This window comes from Dasypus novemcinctus, chromosome 8 (assembly GCF_030445035.2).
Source record: "Dasypus novemcinctus isolate mDasNov1 chromosome 8, mDasNov1.1.hap2, whole genome shotgun sequence".
In the NCBI taxonomy this organism is placed as follows: Eukaryota; Metazoa; Chordata; class Mammalia; order Cingulata; family Dasypodidae; genus Dasypus; species Dasypus novemcinctus.
In genome coordinates, this window is record NC_080680.1 from 14,709,775 (window position 1) to 14,725,730 (window position 15,956).

Sequence of the window (15,956 nt, forward strand, 5' to 3'; positions counted from 1 at the left end):
TCAGTTTCATCACAGTGTTTTGCCTTTATCACCACCAGAAATTTTAGAGCACTTTCATTACTCCAAGAAGAAAAACTCCACACCCCGTATCAGTCGCCTCTCCATCCCTCTATCCTTCCCCAGCCACTGATACTAAAGGCCATCGATTGTTCACTTTGGAGAGATTGTATGGTATATGAATAAATCTCAATAAAACGGCTTTAAAAGAGAGAAACTGGGGGGGGGGGGAGTTTGCCCAGAGAAGATAGGCTAGACAATACTAGAATCACTAGTAGCAGATGACTAGAAAACAAAAAAGGCCACCCCACTTACTCCCTGGTCCAGCATATCACGGTAGCGACTATTCTCATTTTTAAAGCCCCATGTGTGAATTCCTGAAAAAGCCCGTTAGGGGCGGCAGATGTGGCTCAGCCAGTTGAGCGCCTGCCTACCACACAGGAGATCCCAGGTTCGGGCCCTGGGGCCTCCTCAAGAAGACAAGCAGATGCCACACCTGCCACAACAAGCAGACGCCTAAACGAGCAGATGCTACAGCCCGCCGGGCGCGGATGTGGCTGTTGGGCACTCGCCTCCCATCTGGAAGATCCCAGGTTTGGTTTCTGGTGCCTCCTGGAGAAGGCAAAGCAAAAAAACGAGCAGACAGATGAGAGAACCATCTGGAGGGGCGGAAGGGGGTAAATAAAAATTGACAAACTTTTTGAAAGCCAGTGGGTTTTCCTCTTCAGCGCACTGGCCTGGATTAAGACACTAGCACAGCAGCTTTCTAAACCAGGGGAAGATACAGCCGGGGGTGGGGGCTCTCAGCCCCGGGGGGGTGGGGGTGCTACACTGCCCCACCGGCCCTGACACCATCCTGCGTGGTGTTCCGACAAGGACAAATGTTGCGGGCTCGCTCTTGCCGCCTTCCTGCCGTTTCTGCCCGTTTCCTCCAGGGACCGTGGAGAACAGAAGCGCTGGGCGCACGGTCAGCCCCAGAAGCCCAGAACCTCCCTCGGGATTCTCCTCTTTAGACCAAAAGCCGCCCAGGCTCTCTAGTCTGCAGCTTCCCCCCTCAGCCCCCAGAGCTGAGCTCGCAGGGGGTCCCGGGAGGGGGGAGGGGCACGGATTCGGCCTTGCCATCTGGGGCGCCGTCCTCTGCCCGCTCCCCACCCCTCTCCCCCAGCGCGCCTCTGTCTCCTCTCGGAGATTCTGCCGCCTTGGCTCAGGCCCAGAATCCCACAGAATTCCACTCGGGGAGGGCGGGCTTAGGGCAGCGCCTGGGGCGCCCCTGAGCTGTGTGGGGCTGGGACCCTCCTGGAGACTGGGATGGGTGCCCTTTTCCTCCCACGGGAGCTGTCCGGCAAAAACAACGCCCTCTTCCTTTTTATTCATCTTGGATCTTCACCCTTGTCCTTTAAGCTTTGAACCAAATCCTTTCTGGAACAAAACAAGAGAGAAAGGAAGGGAAGAAAGAAAGCAGTAAAGGAAGGAATCAGGGAAACACAAAGCAAAACTACAAAGAGATACCACTTCACGACCTCAGGACTGGACATTATGAGAAACAAAAAGAAAATAACTAGTGCTGATGAGGATACAAAAAAGCAGGAAGCCATGTGTATTGTTGGTGGGAATGTAAGAGGGTGCAGCCACTGTGGAAAACAGTTTGACGGTTCCTCAGAAAGTTAAGTATAGAATTATCATATGATTCCACTTTTAGGTATCTATCCAAAAGAAGAGAAAGCAGAGATTCCAAGAGGTATCTGTATACCAATGTTCAAAGCAGCATTATTCACAATTGCCAAGAGGCGGGAGCAACTCAAATGTCCATCAACAGGTGAAGAGAGAACTAAAATCTGCTATATTCATAGTGGAATATTATTCAGCAGTAAAAAAGGAATGAAGTTCTGATATATGGGACAGCATGGATGAACCGTGAAGATATGACATTGTGCAAAATAAGCCAGACACAAAAGGACACATACTGCGTGGTTTTGCTTATATGAAATACCTAGAATAAGCAAATTCATACAGACGGACAGATTACAAGTACTGGGGTGGGGGATGGGAGGTGGGGAAAGGGGAGTTAACACTTAATGGGTGAAGAGTTTCTCTTTGGGGTGATGAAAAAGTTTTGGTCAAGGGTGGAGGTGATGGTAGAACAACACTGTGAGTGTAACTATTACCACTGAATTGTATACTTCAAAGTGGTTAAAATGGGAAATTTTGGGGAACGGATGTGGCTCAAGTGGTTGAGCGCCTGCTTCCCACATGGGAGGTCCCGGGTTTGGTTCCTGGTGCCTCCTAAAACAAACAAACAAAAACAAACAATAAGTAGAACAGATGAAAAAAACAACTCAGGGGAGCCAATGTTGCTCATTGGTTGAGCACTGGCTTCCCACATACAAGGTCCCAGGTTCAATCCTGGGTCCCCGGTACCTCAAAAGAAAAAAAAAAAAAAAAAAGATGCAGAGTTTGCTACTGGAACTGAAAAATGCAAGCATAGATTGACTTCAGGCCAATGTTAACAATATTTCCACAAGCATTAAATAAATAAAAGCAGAAAAAAAACAATAGGAAATTTTATGTTGAATATATGCTACCACAATAAAAATTTTCTAAAAAAAAGAAGAAATTGGGAAGCAGCTGTGGCTCAATCTGTTGGGCTCCTGCCTACCATATGGGAGGCCCTGGGTTCACATCCTGGGACCTCCCTGTGAAGGCAGGCTCACCCGCACGCTGCGGAGAGCCACCGGCCCGCAAGCACCGTGGAGTGCCGACTCAGCAAGGTAATGCAGCAAAAAAAGGAGACAAGTAAAAAAAAAACAGAAGAGTGGGCAGTGAATGGACTCAGAGAGCAGACAACAAGCAAGGCACAAGGGGGGGCGGGGAATAAATAAAAATAAAATGCAGACACACAGAAGAATGCACAGCGAATGGACACAGAGCAGACAGCAAGCAAGCCGCAAGGCGGGGGGGGGGGGGATAAAAAAAAAAGAAGAAGAAGAAATTAAGGAGGATGTGGTCAAAAGGGGGAACAAAGGGAAGGCAAGAAGACAAGTAGCTGGTTGGTTAATCAATTGGTGAGCTGATTCGTAGTTGTCCAGCTGGGCCGTTGAGCCTTTATACGCACAAGGAGTCTGTCCCTGGAACCCTTAGGTAACGGGGACTGCTCAGAGTTTCTCGGCAGGGAATGGTGTGACAAGAGGTGTGAGCAGGTGAGCGTGTGCTCCCATTGCACACTTGGGACCCGGCCCAGCCCGAGCCTCACCTCTGGCACGCAGGAGAGAGAGAGGGAAACGAGGGCTGCCCAGACCGCACCCCACATTCAGGGCACGTCGCTGCCAACGTTTGCACGTCGCTTCTTGCTCCACACAAACCAGGCCGCTGGACTCATGCTTGGAGGGCGTCCCGGGGACGCTGCGCCGTGGCCAGGCACCAACCCACACACGGCCCAAAGGAGGCTCCTGGCGACGGCCTGGGGAGCGCAGCCACCCCACCCTGCCAGGCTGAGCCGCAGCCCCGGGACGGCATCAGGGGTAAAGTGGTGGCTGTGGGGGTGACAAAGGGCACGGACACGCACGGGCTCTCTCGCAGCCGGGGGGGTGGGCAGATTCCTGCTCCTGAGAGCCCCGTGCAGATGTGTGTGGGACACACACACCCCCAAGAGGGAGGAGTCCGCTGCACCCTCGGTGGGTAACTACACTGCCAGCCACCCGGCGGGCGAGGTCAGGATTCCCAGCGATGGCTTGAGACTGCAGGGACCCCAGAAAAGATCCGTTCCTGTGGGTGTGGACCTAATGGGGGTGGGGCCTTCGGTGCCAGGGACTGAACCCAGGACCTCGTCCATGGGGCGCAGGCGCTCACCAGCTGCAGGGGGTGAGGCGGGCTAGTGTAGGGAATAGGAAGGCGAATCTAAAAAACCTGGCAAATGTGGGGTGACGGGGGTGGGGGAGTATATGGGGACCTCGTATTTTTTGAATGTGACATTAAAAAAAGTAAAGACAAAGAAATTTAAATAAATAAATAAATAACCTGGCAGAAAAGCATGGCCGAGAAACGCGTGACCGTGGAACCCCATAGGGAAAGACCCCCGCCAGAAGGCTGCTGGAAGAACCCCCTGAGAAGCCCCATTTAGAATGGGATTTTGTCCAGGGTCAAGGAAATGCCCCAGATATCCTCAGGAGCCCTATCGTTGTCCCCCACCCCAGGGGAATTGACGGGTGGGGTAATCGATCAAAACAGCAAACAGCTCCCCTGAACATTAGCACAGGAGGAACAACTGACGGTTTAAAAGGCAAGCACAGAGGCTAAATTGCTCCTTCTCTGCCTGGACCAACTGGCAAGTACACCTGGGAACCTTCAACCTGTTCTTTTCTTCCAGTTCTCATCTCTTCTCTCACTTTCTTAATGAACTACTGGCCTAACTAAACTGACCCAGCATATTCTTTTTTTTTTAATTATTTATTTATTTTTTAAAAATTACATTCAAAAAATATGAGGTCCCATTCAACCCCACCGCCCCTACCCACCCTTAAATTCTTTTATGTCAACATAGCCAAGAAGCTAGAGGAAATTCAGTAACAGTGGGACCTTTTGATTGGATTCAGTCAAGAGCCCTTTGGTTAGATCGCTTCAGTAGGGCATGACCATGGGTGGGTCTTAATCCTCTCACTGGAGTGCTTTTTAAACGGGATGAATAGAGAGAGAGACACAGAGAAAACGCCACAGGAGTAGAGAGAGAAACCACAAGAGAAAGGAGCTGAAATCAACCGAAGGCAGGAGAGAGGTAGCCAGGAGCTGAAGCAACAAGAGCCGGAAGAGAAGGGAGAGAGATCGTCGCCTAACAAAGTCTTGATCTGGGCATTTTCGCTGCCAAAGAACTGCAAGCGGATAAACAAATAAATCCCCATTGTAAAGCCGACCCACTCGGCACCTTTACGCAAACACCCACGAGAGGAGGGGCCCCAAGGTCACACGGTCAGGGGCCCAGGGCTGCAGCCAGACCCTGCTCCCACCCAGTGTCCTCCACTGACTGTTCGGGACCTGCCCATCTCCCAGCACCCAGCACAGACCAGGCCTACGACACGCCCAGTCAGGGATTCGCGCTCACCCTAGCGAGCCTGTTTGGCAGATGGGGAAACTGAGGCCCTTCCAGCCCCCAGGCCAAGTGCTGCCCGATGGGGTCTCTCCGTGAGCCTCCTGGAACAAGCCACCCACCTCCCATGCCAACTGCCCAGTCGCCCTGGGAACCTTCCAGCAGGGACAGCTCGGTGACCCCCAGGCGTCCCCAAGGGCACGGCGACCAGACACAAAAATGGAAATAGGCCACCAGCTCTGGCTGACCCTCAGTCCAGAGCCAGCCAGTGCGGGGCAGGCCCGTCCCATCACCCCAGCAGAGCAGCCAGGGGCAGAGGCTGGCTGGGAGCAGGCGGGATTCTGGGAAATGTTGGACTTTCTTGCACAAATAGAAAACACCCTGGTGTCAGCGGCACTGGGTTGGGGTTTGCTGGTATTGTCACCGAATTATATCCCAGCCCACCCCCACACACAGTCCATAGAATCCCCACGGGTTACACAGCCACAGCCCTCACATAGTCACGCTTTTCCCTTCAAAGTGATTTTAGGTAATAATCCGGGCGTTCCCCTGTAACCTTAGAAAACTACACCAGCTCAGCCATCCAACCATCCTGATCACAGATACAGAGCATTAAAAGACCACAAACACGACCCAAGAGCCAGGGAAAATGTGGTGTCCCCAGAGGACCCAGAGGCACAAACCACAAACCAGTGGCTGCACATTTTACAGTCTCTTATTTAAGGGAGGAAAAAAAAAAAAAGAAGAAAGAAAAGAAGTCCCTTAGTCCATATTTATTCAAAGGGCTGGGTGCTTAATGGGCCTCACACATCCGTGCAACATCAAAGCCCCCCTTCCCTCCCTACTTTTATTTTCTCCCTTACAAGAGGCGATAGCTGGGGGAAACATTTAGTGGCAGTGGCAGTCATGGTTAAAAAAATGAAAAGGCAATCCCGACATCTGAAATTGGGTCTCCGTTGTCATAGCAACCTCACAGGCGATGGTGGTTTGTGTGTGTGTTGTTTTATTTTAGCACACACTCTGCTTTTTGCCCCTTGCCATCCTGTTAAAAAGAACTGGGGCGAGTGGAAGGAAGGTGGGAAAAGTCCGGAAGTGAGCCAGCTATCCTCAAAGCCAGCACACTGTACCAACAGATGCCATAATACACGTTCCTGTTTAATGAACTCTCCTGGGACGACTCTGTTAGAAAGCCAGGGACCCCAGGACTCTACGGCAGATAGGCGCCAGTTGTCCCCCATCAGCAGACCCCGGTGAGCTAAGGAAGGCGCACGGGGTACTTGAGATCACTCCTGGCCAATGAAACCACCTCCTCAATCCCTAAAGAAGGGCCCAGCCGGACCCCAGCCCCTTGGAAAATAAGCAGCCTCCTCCCTTTGGCTTTCTACCCAAGGAAACCCAAGGAAAATGATACTCACAGATTTCCCAGCCATCTGAAACGAGGGAACACGTCTCCAACACTTCAAACCCCAGCAGACCCACCCGCCTTCCCTTGCTAAGACAGCCATTAAAAAGCAAACAAGAAAAAAAAAAGGGGGTCATGTACGAGGTCGGGGTTCAATCAATACCTGGTACCAGCTTAAAAAAAAAAAAAAAGGCAAAACAAGAAGAGCCAAGGGCTCCCCAAAGCACAGAGATGCCGAGGCGGGCGCGCAGCCATGGCAGAGTGGGGGCACCCATCAGACACACCTCCCTGCAGCTGCCGCCTGATGAGTTGCAGGAGTTCTGGGACCTCTTTCTCAAGGGGCCGCCGGGGTCGGGAGCCGGCAGGGGAGCCTGCGGGCAGTTCTTCTCTGGGGGCGGAGGCTGCTATGCCAAGGCAGGTCGGCGGCGGCACGCCCAGGCAGCCCCCCGCGCCTCGGCCGCCCTCTGTTTCGGGGCTCGCGCACAGCTGCAGGCAAACACTGCGCCTTTGACAAAGCCAGCTTGCAGGGTGAGCGCCCACGAGGAGGGGCCGGCTGGTGCCCGCCCGGGGATGCCGCCCGCCGGTCCCCACGGCAACGGGGGCGGGGCAGGAGCGCTGGCGGCAAGGGGGAGAGGAGGGTGCAGGCGGAGGAGGCGCCTCCAGCGTGGGGGGGGGGCAGCGCTCAGTGCGACTCAGGAGTCCTGTCCTTGACACCCTGCCCACACACGACCTCAGCGCCACGCACACACGCACACGCCCTTATCTCACACACGAACCCTCATCACACACCCTCCATCACACACACATCCTGCGTTTCACACACGCCCTCCATCTCCCACACGCCCTCCATCTCTCACACACGCCCTCCATCTCTCGCACACGCCCTCCATCTCTCGCACACGCCCTCCATCTCTCGCACACGCCCTCCATCTCTCACAACGCCCTCATCTCACACACATGCCCTCCATCTCGCACGCCCTCCATCTCACACACACGCCCTCCATCTCGCACACGCCCTCCATCTCTCATGCACGCCCTCCATCTCGCACACACGCCCTCCATCTCGCACACACGCCCTCCATCTCACACACACGCCCTCCATCTTGCACACGCCCTCCATCTCACACACACACCCTCCATCTCTCACAACGCCCTCCATCTCACACACACGCCCTCCATCTCGCACGCCCTCCATCTCACACACACGCCCTCCATCTCTCATGCACGCCCTCCATCTCGCACGCACACCCTCCATCTCACACACACACGCCCTCCATCTCACACACACGCCCTCCATCTCTCATGCACGCCCTCCATCTCGCACGCACACTCTCCATCTCACACACACACGCCCTCCATCTCACACACAAATGCCCTCCATCTCTCACACAAACGCTCTCCATCTCGCACACACACGCCTTACATCTCGCACACGCCCTCCATCTCACACACACGCCCTCCATCTCTCACAACGCCCTCCATCTCTCGCACACGCCCTCCATCTCTCACAACGCCCTCATCTCACACACGCCCTCCATCTCACACACACGCCCTCCATCTCGCACACGCCCTCCATCTCTCATGCACGCCCTCCATCTCGCACACATGCCCTCCATCTCGCACGCCCTCCATCTCACACACATGCCCTCCATCTCGCACACGCCCTCCATCTCTCACGTACGCCCTCCATCTCACACACACGCCCTCCATCTCTCATGCACGCCCTCCATCTCTCACGCACGCCCTCCATCTCACACACACGCCCTCCATCTCACACACACACGCCCTCCATCTCACACACAAACGCCCTCCATCTCTCACACAAACGCTCTCCATCTCGCACACACACGCCCTACATCTCGCACACGCCCTCCATCTCACACACACGCCCTCCACCTTGCACACGCCCTCCATCTCTCACGCCCTCCATCTCTCGCACACGCCCTCCATCTCTCACAACGCCCTCATCTCACACACACGCCCTCCATCTCGCACGCCCTCCATCTCACACACACGCCCTCCATCTCTCACGCATGCCCTCCATCTCGCACACACGCCCTCCATCTCGCACGCCCTCCATCTCACACACATGCCCTCCATCTCGCACACGCCCTCCATCTCTCACGTACGCCCTCCATCTCGCACGCCCTCCATCTCACACACACGCCCTCCATCTCACACGCACGCCCTCCATCTCTCACGCACGCCCTCCATCTCTCACGCACGCCCTCCATCTCACACACACACGCCCTCCATCTCGCACACGCCCTCCATCTCGCACGCACGCCCTCCATCTCGCACATGCCCTCCATCTCACACACACGCCCTCCATCTCACATGCTCCATCTCACACACACGCCCTCCATCTCACACACACACACACCCTCCATCTCACACACACACGCCCTCCATCTCTCACACGCCCTCCATCTCACACACACACGCCCTCCATCTCACACACGCCCTCCATCTCGCACACGCCCTCCCTCTCGCACACGCCCTCCATCTCTCACGCACGCCCTCCATCTCGCACACGCCCTCCATCTCGCACACCCTCCACCTCACGCACGCCCTCCATCTCACATGCTCCAGCTCACAGCGCTCCGCGCCCACCCTCTCCCTGTCCGAGCACGCCCCGTGAGGCTGGTTTGGCTAATCGAAGCCTGCACTGATGAACGTGCTTCTCCTCCAGGCACTGCTCCGGGTCCTGACCTGAATTCACCAGCTTGGTCTGCGCTGCAGACCTGAAAGGCAGGGGACACTGTCTCCCACAGCTTTGGGCAAGGAAACGGAGGCACCAGGAGACAGATGCCTTCTTCATTCTGCCCGGAGAGCGGAAGCCCATGCTACCGAATTTTTAAAATGTTACTAAGGTGACCTCCGTCCTGCAGGGACACATGGCAGTGAGCAGCTGGCCCGGAGAGGAGGACGTGGGCTGCTGAAGGGGGCCCTGCTGGCCTGGCTGCTCCCACAGCCGACGGGGAGGGAACCAGCCGGGCCTGCGATCCACAGCCCCGCGTGACGCGCCCGGGCCTTTGCACTCTACACTCGACACAAGTCTGCCCATCCATTTGTCCATTCATCCACAACCCAAGGTGTCACCAAGACATCACATCGCATTTTCAGCTCTGCAAGGTCCAAAGATCCATAAACGCTAACGGCAGTTACTACCCTCAGTCAGGGAAGCAACCAGATGATGCAGCGGATTTGAAACTTAGAAAATCTTCACTCGTGGTTCTCTTTTTCTCTCTGTCTGGTAGCATGACAATATTTTATGAAGAGAACGCACCATTACATTACTTGCAAAATTAAAAGTAAAGGCAATGAAGGGGAAGAATTAAAGGGAGAAAAACAGCATTTGTTCTGGGAGGGGCCTGGGTTCCAACCTCAGCACACGCTTCCTGTGGTGGTTGGAAACTGCACGCACCCCAGAAAATCAAGTTCTTACAGCTAACCTGGGGAAGCGGCTGGGGCCCAAGCAATTGAACTCCTGTTTATCATACAGGGGGGATCCAGATTTGATGCCTGAGGCCTTCTAGTAAAAAAAAAAAAAGGCGTCCCAGACCTGCGCCGTGAGGCAGTGTGGAGAGGCGCAGCCCCGCACCGCGTGGGGAGGCACACCAAAAAGACGATGGTGCAACCGGATGGGAAAAGCAAACACACCCTAAAGCTATGGGGGAGCAGACGTGGCTGCTTCCCAATGGGAGGCCCGGGGTTCAATCCCCCATGCCTCCCCAAAAAACAAACGAGAAAACAACTCAGGGGAGCCAATGTGGCTCAGTGATTGAGCACAGGCTTTCCACATAAGAGGTCCCGGGCTCAATCCCCGACCCTGGTACCTCAAAAAAATAAAAAAATAAATCTAACCTGTGGGTGTGAACCTACTTTAAGTAAGGCATTTTGATTAGGTTACTTCAGTTAACCTAATCCTCTTACTGGAGTCCTTTATAAGAAAATGAAATGCAGAGAGAGAAAGGGAAAGAGAAAGCCAGGAGAGCAAGAAGCGGAAAGCAATGAAGCCCGGAAGAGAAGGGAGAGCCCGGCACACGCCGCCACGTGCCTTGCTGTGTGGCAGAGGAGCCCAGGGGTCACCAGCAGCTGGTCTTTGCTGATGCCTGGATTTGAACATTTTCACAGCCTCAAAACTGTAAGCTGGTAAGCTAACAAATTCCCACTGTTAAAAGCCAGCCCAGGGAAGCGGATGTGGCTCAAATGATAGAGCTTCCATCCACCATATAGGAGGACCCGGTTTCCATCCCTGGAGCCCCCTGGTGAAAAAGAAGAGAAAGCGTGCCCGCGCGGCAAGCCAGTGCCCGTGCGAGTGCCGCGTGGTGAACCAGTGCCCTGCGCAAGTGAGTCACACAGCAAGATGATGATGCATCAGAAAAGAGAGTCAAGGCGAAGCACAGCAGAGAGACCAGGAACTGTGGTGGCACAACTGACAGGGAACCTCTCTCCCCATCAGAGGGCCCCAGGATCGAATCCTGGTGAATCCTAGGAGGGAAAAATGAGCAGACAGACAGCAAAAACAGCAGGGCGGGAAGAGGGGAAGGGGGAAAACAAACAAACAAATAAATAAATAAATCTTTTTTTAAAAAAAAAGTCAACCCATTTTATGGTATCTGCTTTTGGCAGCAAAGCCAACTACAACACTTCCCTTGCAAACTTTCCCTATCTGTGAAATGGAGAAGTTACTAGTTGGGCCTCTCTCCTGTGTAGCTGGAAACATTCAAGGGAATACCAATGCACAAACACTTAAGATGAAGGGCCTACACATGGTAATTTCTAGTTAATGCCAGCTGGTACTGTGATATCATTCCGGTATTTCCATGTGCTTTGTTTTAGCTTTGTTTTTTTGTTGTTGGTTTTTTTCCTTTAGAAGCATATATATATATATATGTATATATATATAAAAGGCACCAGGAGCTGGGGAATGGACCTGGGACCTTGTTTTTGGGAAGCTGGCACTTAACCACTGAAACACGTCGGCTTCCCTGATTTTTGTTTGTTTGTTTTGCTTGTTCAGGAGGCACCAGGACCAAACTTAAGACTTCCTGTGTGGGAGGTGGGTGCTCAATCGCTTGAGTCACACCTGTTCCCATCTAAGATATTTCGCAATTTACTTACTGAAGCCTACAAACCTTTAATCATATTTAAGACAGACAGCATTTTATTTTTTTTCTTTATTCATTTTTTAAATATTACATTCAAAAAATATGAGGTCCCCATATACCCCCCACCCCCCTCACCCCACTACTCCCCCCATAGCAACATTCTCCTCCATCATCATGAGACATTCATTGCAAAGACAGCGTTTTAAATATCACAAATAGGGAAGCGGACTTGGCCCAGTGGTTAGGGCGTCCGTCTACCACATTGGAGGTCCGCAGTTCAAACCCCAGGCCTCCTTGATCAGTGTAGAGCTGGCCCATGCTCAGTGCTGATGCACGCAAGGAGTGCCCTGCCACGCAGGGGTGTACCCCGCGTGGGGGAGCCCCACGCACAGGGAGTGCGCCCCATCAGGAGAGCTGCCCAGTGCGAAAGAAAATGCAGCCTGCCCAGGAATGGCGCTGCACACATGGAGAGCTGACACAACAAGATGACGCAACAAAAAGTGACACAGATTCCCGTGCCACTGACAACAACAGAAGCGGACAAAAAGAACTCGCAGCAAATGGACACAGAGAACAGGCAACCGGGGCAGGGTGGGGGAAGGGGAGAGAAATAAATAAAATAAATCTTTATTAAAAAATAAATAAATAAATATCACAAATAGGTCTGACATCTTGTTTCCATAGCTGGACGATTCTCAGATCTCGTTCATCGGCTGAACTGTTCCTTTTCCAGAGACATAGATACCATGTCCAAATTTTTCAATACCTTTGTTGTTTTTTATGAATACCCTTGCTTTTAATTGTTGTGGCTGGTTGGAGCAAAGCAATGAATTTTATCCAAGTTCAATGTCATTTCCTCCAAAAATTCACACATCTTTCTGGGCTTGAGATGCTGAACGAGCCACACCTAGCCTCGCCCGAACCCTGCAGATATATTTTTCATCCAAAAATTTGGATTTCAATAAAAGACCCACTCTCCCGAAAAATGACACTGATGGGGGAGTGGGTAGACAGAGCCTCCTGCTGTAACAGAAGCCCAAGGCAACGCCCGAGGTCACAGACTGGAGCCATTTCCTCTTTCCCCGCCGTCTGTCAACCCGAAGCCTCTTCGTTTTCTTCCCAAGGAGACTGAGTTTACATCGATGGCTTGATCTGCGTCCGCAGGGTTACTCTGGGGCCTTTTACGAGGACATCCCTTCAGTGTGACGCTGACATTTTCTGAATGGTCTTCATTCTTGCTGTCCATACAGCTAAGAGCCCAAGCGCTTTGCTCTTCTCCCCCCGCTCCTGCGGTTCTTTGCGTGCTGTCTGCTCTGTGTCCATCGCTGCACATTCTCCGGTTGTCTGCATTTATTTATTTTATTTTCCCTCCCCCCTTGCGGCTTGCTTGCTGTCTGTTCTCCGTGTGTTCATTCCCTGCGGGCTCTTCTGCGTTGTTGTCTGTCTCCCTTCTTTTCGCTGCGTCACCTTGCCGAGTCCTCTCCACGGCGTCTGCAGGCCAGGCGGTGCTCCGCGCGGCGTGCGGGCAAGCCTGCCTTCACAAGGAGGCCCCGGGACGCGAACCCAGGGCCTCCCATGTGGTAGACGGGAGCTCATCTGATTGAGCCACAGCCGCTTCCCTGTGCTTTGCTTTTTAACTGGAAGGTACTGTATTTGTTGCTTTAGAATGTCTTTCTCACCACAACACATGGCACACTTGCCCCTTAGTAAACAGTCTCCCACCGCTATGTGAACCTTTCTCCCCGCACGCCAATTCCTTCAGGCTGAAGGAATCATGGGATTCCTTCCCAGCTACCAGATGCAACTCTGTTCCCCTCCCGCCTGTGGTTCTCCAACTACCGCCCCTTGGGCCTCCTGACAGGGGTGGAAATGGGTAGAAACTGTCAATTAAGCAAATTCCTCCCTTTTCTGGTGGGCACTTCGCTCCGCCTCGGCACTGAGCCCCAGACCCTCCCACAGCCCTGTCGCTCTCTCCTAACACACACGGTCATTTTACAGACTGGATGCAACCGACACTCCAAAGCCAGGCTTCCATGCACTGCCCCAAAGTATGTGGACATAAAACCTTCCAGCTTGCAGGGATCTTTACAAATCCAAGGGACGAGTTCCCTCCTGCAGACCCATGTTCTGACTTGTTTTCATGACTCAGTGCCTCCTCGCCAGCGCAGTACAGCCAGGAGTTCTGGGTTCCAATCCCGGCCCCGCCCTCACTAGCGACTTCACCTCGGCAAGTTACGTCCTGTCCCTGCGACTCCGAGTCCCCAGGTCCCAGGTAAGCAGAGAGCTGACCAGCTGGGGAGGCCGTCACCACTCGGGTGCAGCGCTCAGGGACGTGTATGTCCTCCGAGGACAGGGGTCAAGCGTGGACGCACGCGGCGGGGAGGCGGTTCTCAGCCCCATGCACCACGATGAACGGGGCAGCACCCAGGAAGCAGCGTGCTCTCCCCGCTCCTCAGGACAGCTCCCGCTGAGCGGCGCTAAGGGTGTCCTGATCTGGCCTCCGCTGCATTCTGGAAATCCATGCAAATAAAATCACATGCTTGTGGTCCAGGGAAAAAGCCCTCGTTTCACTAAAGGCTCTTTCGGTCCCGGTCCCGAGGAGCTGCGGCATGAACTGTCATGTGGCCGTTAAAGGAAGTCTGAGGGTTATGCGGCAATGTGGGACACTCGGGGGAGGGGGGGTGGAGGCAGTGATCACCACCTCATAAAAAACCTGTTTAGCCAATGAGAAGGGGACAGAGTGTGTGGGCGGTGGGGCTGCAGGTGGAGGCTCTTTTTCTTTTTCTCTTAATTGCACTTTCTTGCCGTTGGGATGAAAAAAGAAATGTATAATGAATAAAAACGGGGAAAGAAGGGACTGTACTTGGTGTGGCGGAGCATCCGCCCTGGTCTTTCTGGAGGTGACCTCCTCGGGAGCCTTCATCATTATGCCAAGGGCCCCCAGCGAGGAGGCGGCTGAGCCAAGAGCCCAAAGCCAGGCCTTTTCAACCTAAAGCTAACGTCAGACCACTCCCAAAGCAAGACTTCCTCACAGCTCTCGTGGGGCGGGTGGGGCAGCTACCACTGCAGCACTGCCGGGATTCCACCCCAAATCTGCTGCACCCCATCCCTGCCGCACTAGGAAACCCTGCGCCCTTTGTGTTGCCCATGCGCAGACCTGGCCAGAGGTCACCACGTGCACTCACCCCCAAGGGCTTCGACCCAGCGTCGGCCTCCGGGTTCAAAAACCTCAGCAAAGACCAGTGCTCTTTCCAGGAAGTTTGCAGATGTGTGCATCTTCCCATGGCAAGCAGGAAAATGGCAGAAGCGCTCTCATGTCTAACACCAGCCTACTGGGTTTAAAAATAACCAAGCCCCTGCCAGCCAACAGGACTTTCTTTTGCTCCCAACTAGCGTAAAAGCCAGAAGGGGCCCTACCCTCGGAAGGCTGGACAGGCTTTCTTTCCTTTGCAGTGTTGGCCCACGGGCTTTTGACATTTCAACAAGAGATGCACGACTGAACTTCCTGCCACGCCTCTGCCCTGCACCCACTTCCACAGTGCCGCTTGCACACACCCTTGCACCCACCCCCACCACACGCCCCCACCACCACTCAGCCTTGATCCTGGTGGGGAAAAATGGGCAACTGCCCGGGCATCTTCCAAACTTCTGGCCCTCAGCCTAATGCATTGAGAACATGATGAATATTCCTTGGCAAAATGTGGCCACGAGGCTCACCAACCAGTCCCACTCGCTGTGTTGTCAGACCTCTCAGGGTCCATCCACCCAGGAAAAAACAGCAACTTTCCTCAGAAAGGCCCAAGCAGTCCACGAGGCTGCAAAAGAGACCGGGTATTACGTGGCGGTCGGAACTCAGCCTCAAAAGAGAAGTTCTTAACGGATGTTGGTGATGGCACCACGTTGTGAGTGCAATTAACACCACTGAAGTGCACACCTGAAAGGGGTTAAAACGGGAAATTTTGAGTTGTGTATGTGTTGCTACAGTAATCTATTATTTAACTTATATTTAATACATAATAGCTATTTATTAAATATCTATCTACGGAATAGGTAACAGCAGTCATTTTTGAACGCTTCATCGGAGCCAGGCCCTTCCATCATGGTATCATTTACTCCCAGGGAGGTGAGCATTAGTAATTCTATCCCATCAGTGAAGAAACAGGGTTTGGAGAAGGGAGTGGCTCGCCCAAAGGCCACCCATCTGCCCGCAACCGGAGCCCCCCCACCCCCGGGTCCGGTCACCCTTCTGGCGCGCATCTGTCGGCAAAGTCAGCGCAAGGCTTAGCCCTGCTCGGGAGGGAGCCACCCGCCCCCGCAGCGCCAGGCTCTCCTCCGCCGCCAGGTCTCCTGCACCTCCGCAAGCACC

The 15,956-nt window shown here is 53.6% G+C and overlaps 1 protein-coding gene and 1 pseudogene across 2 annotated transcripts in view; one reads left to right on the forward strand and one right to left on the reverse strand.

Moving 5' to 3' along the window:
• FGD3 (FYVE, RhoGEF and PH domain containing 3) overlaps positions 1 to 15,956 on the reverse strand; it is a 162,453-nt gene that overhangs the window by 97,078 nt on the left and 49,419 nt on the right. Inside the window, exon 1 of one of the 2 annotated variants that reach the window (XM_058301468.2) lies at positions 6,761 to 6,977. The exons of the other annotated variant lie outside the window; for it this stretch is intronic. The gene's annotated coding sequence lies outside the window, so the exon portion shown is untranslated. Of the gene's footprint in view, positions 1 to 6,760; positions 6,978 to 15,956 lie in introns of those variants that run through there. 2 annotated transcript variants of the gene reach the window in all.
• Positions 1 to 15,956, forward strand: part of LOC139439424 (FYVE, RhoGEF and PH domain-containing protein 6-like) — a 65,751-nt pseudogene that overhangs the window by 21,922 nt on the left and 27,873 nt on the right.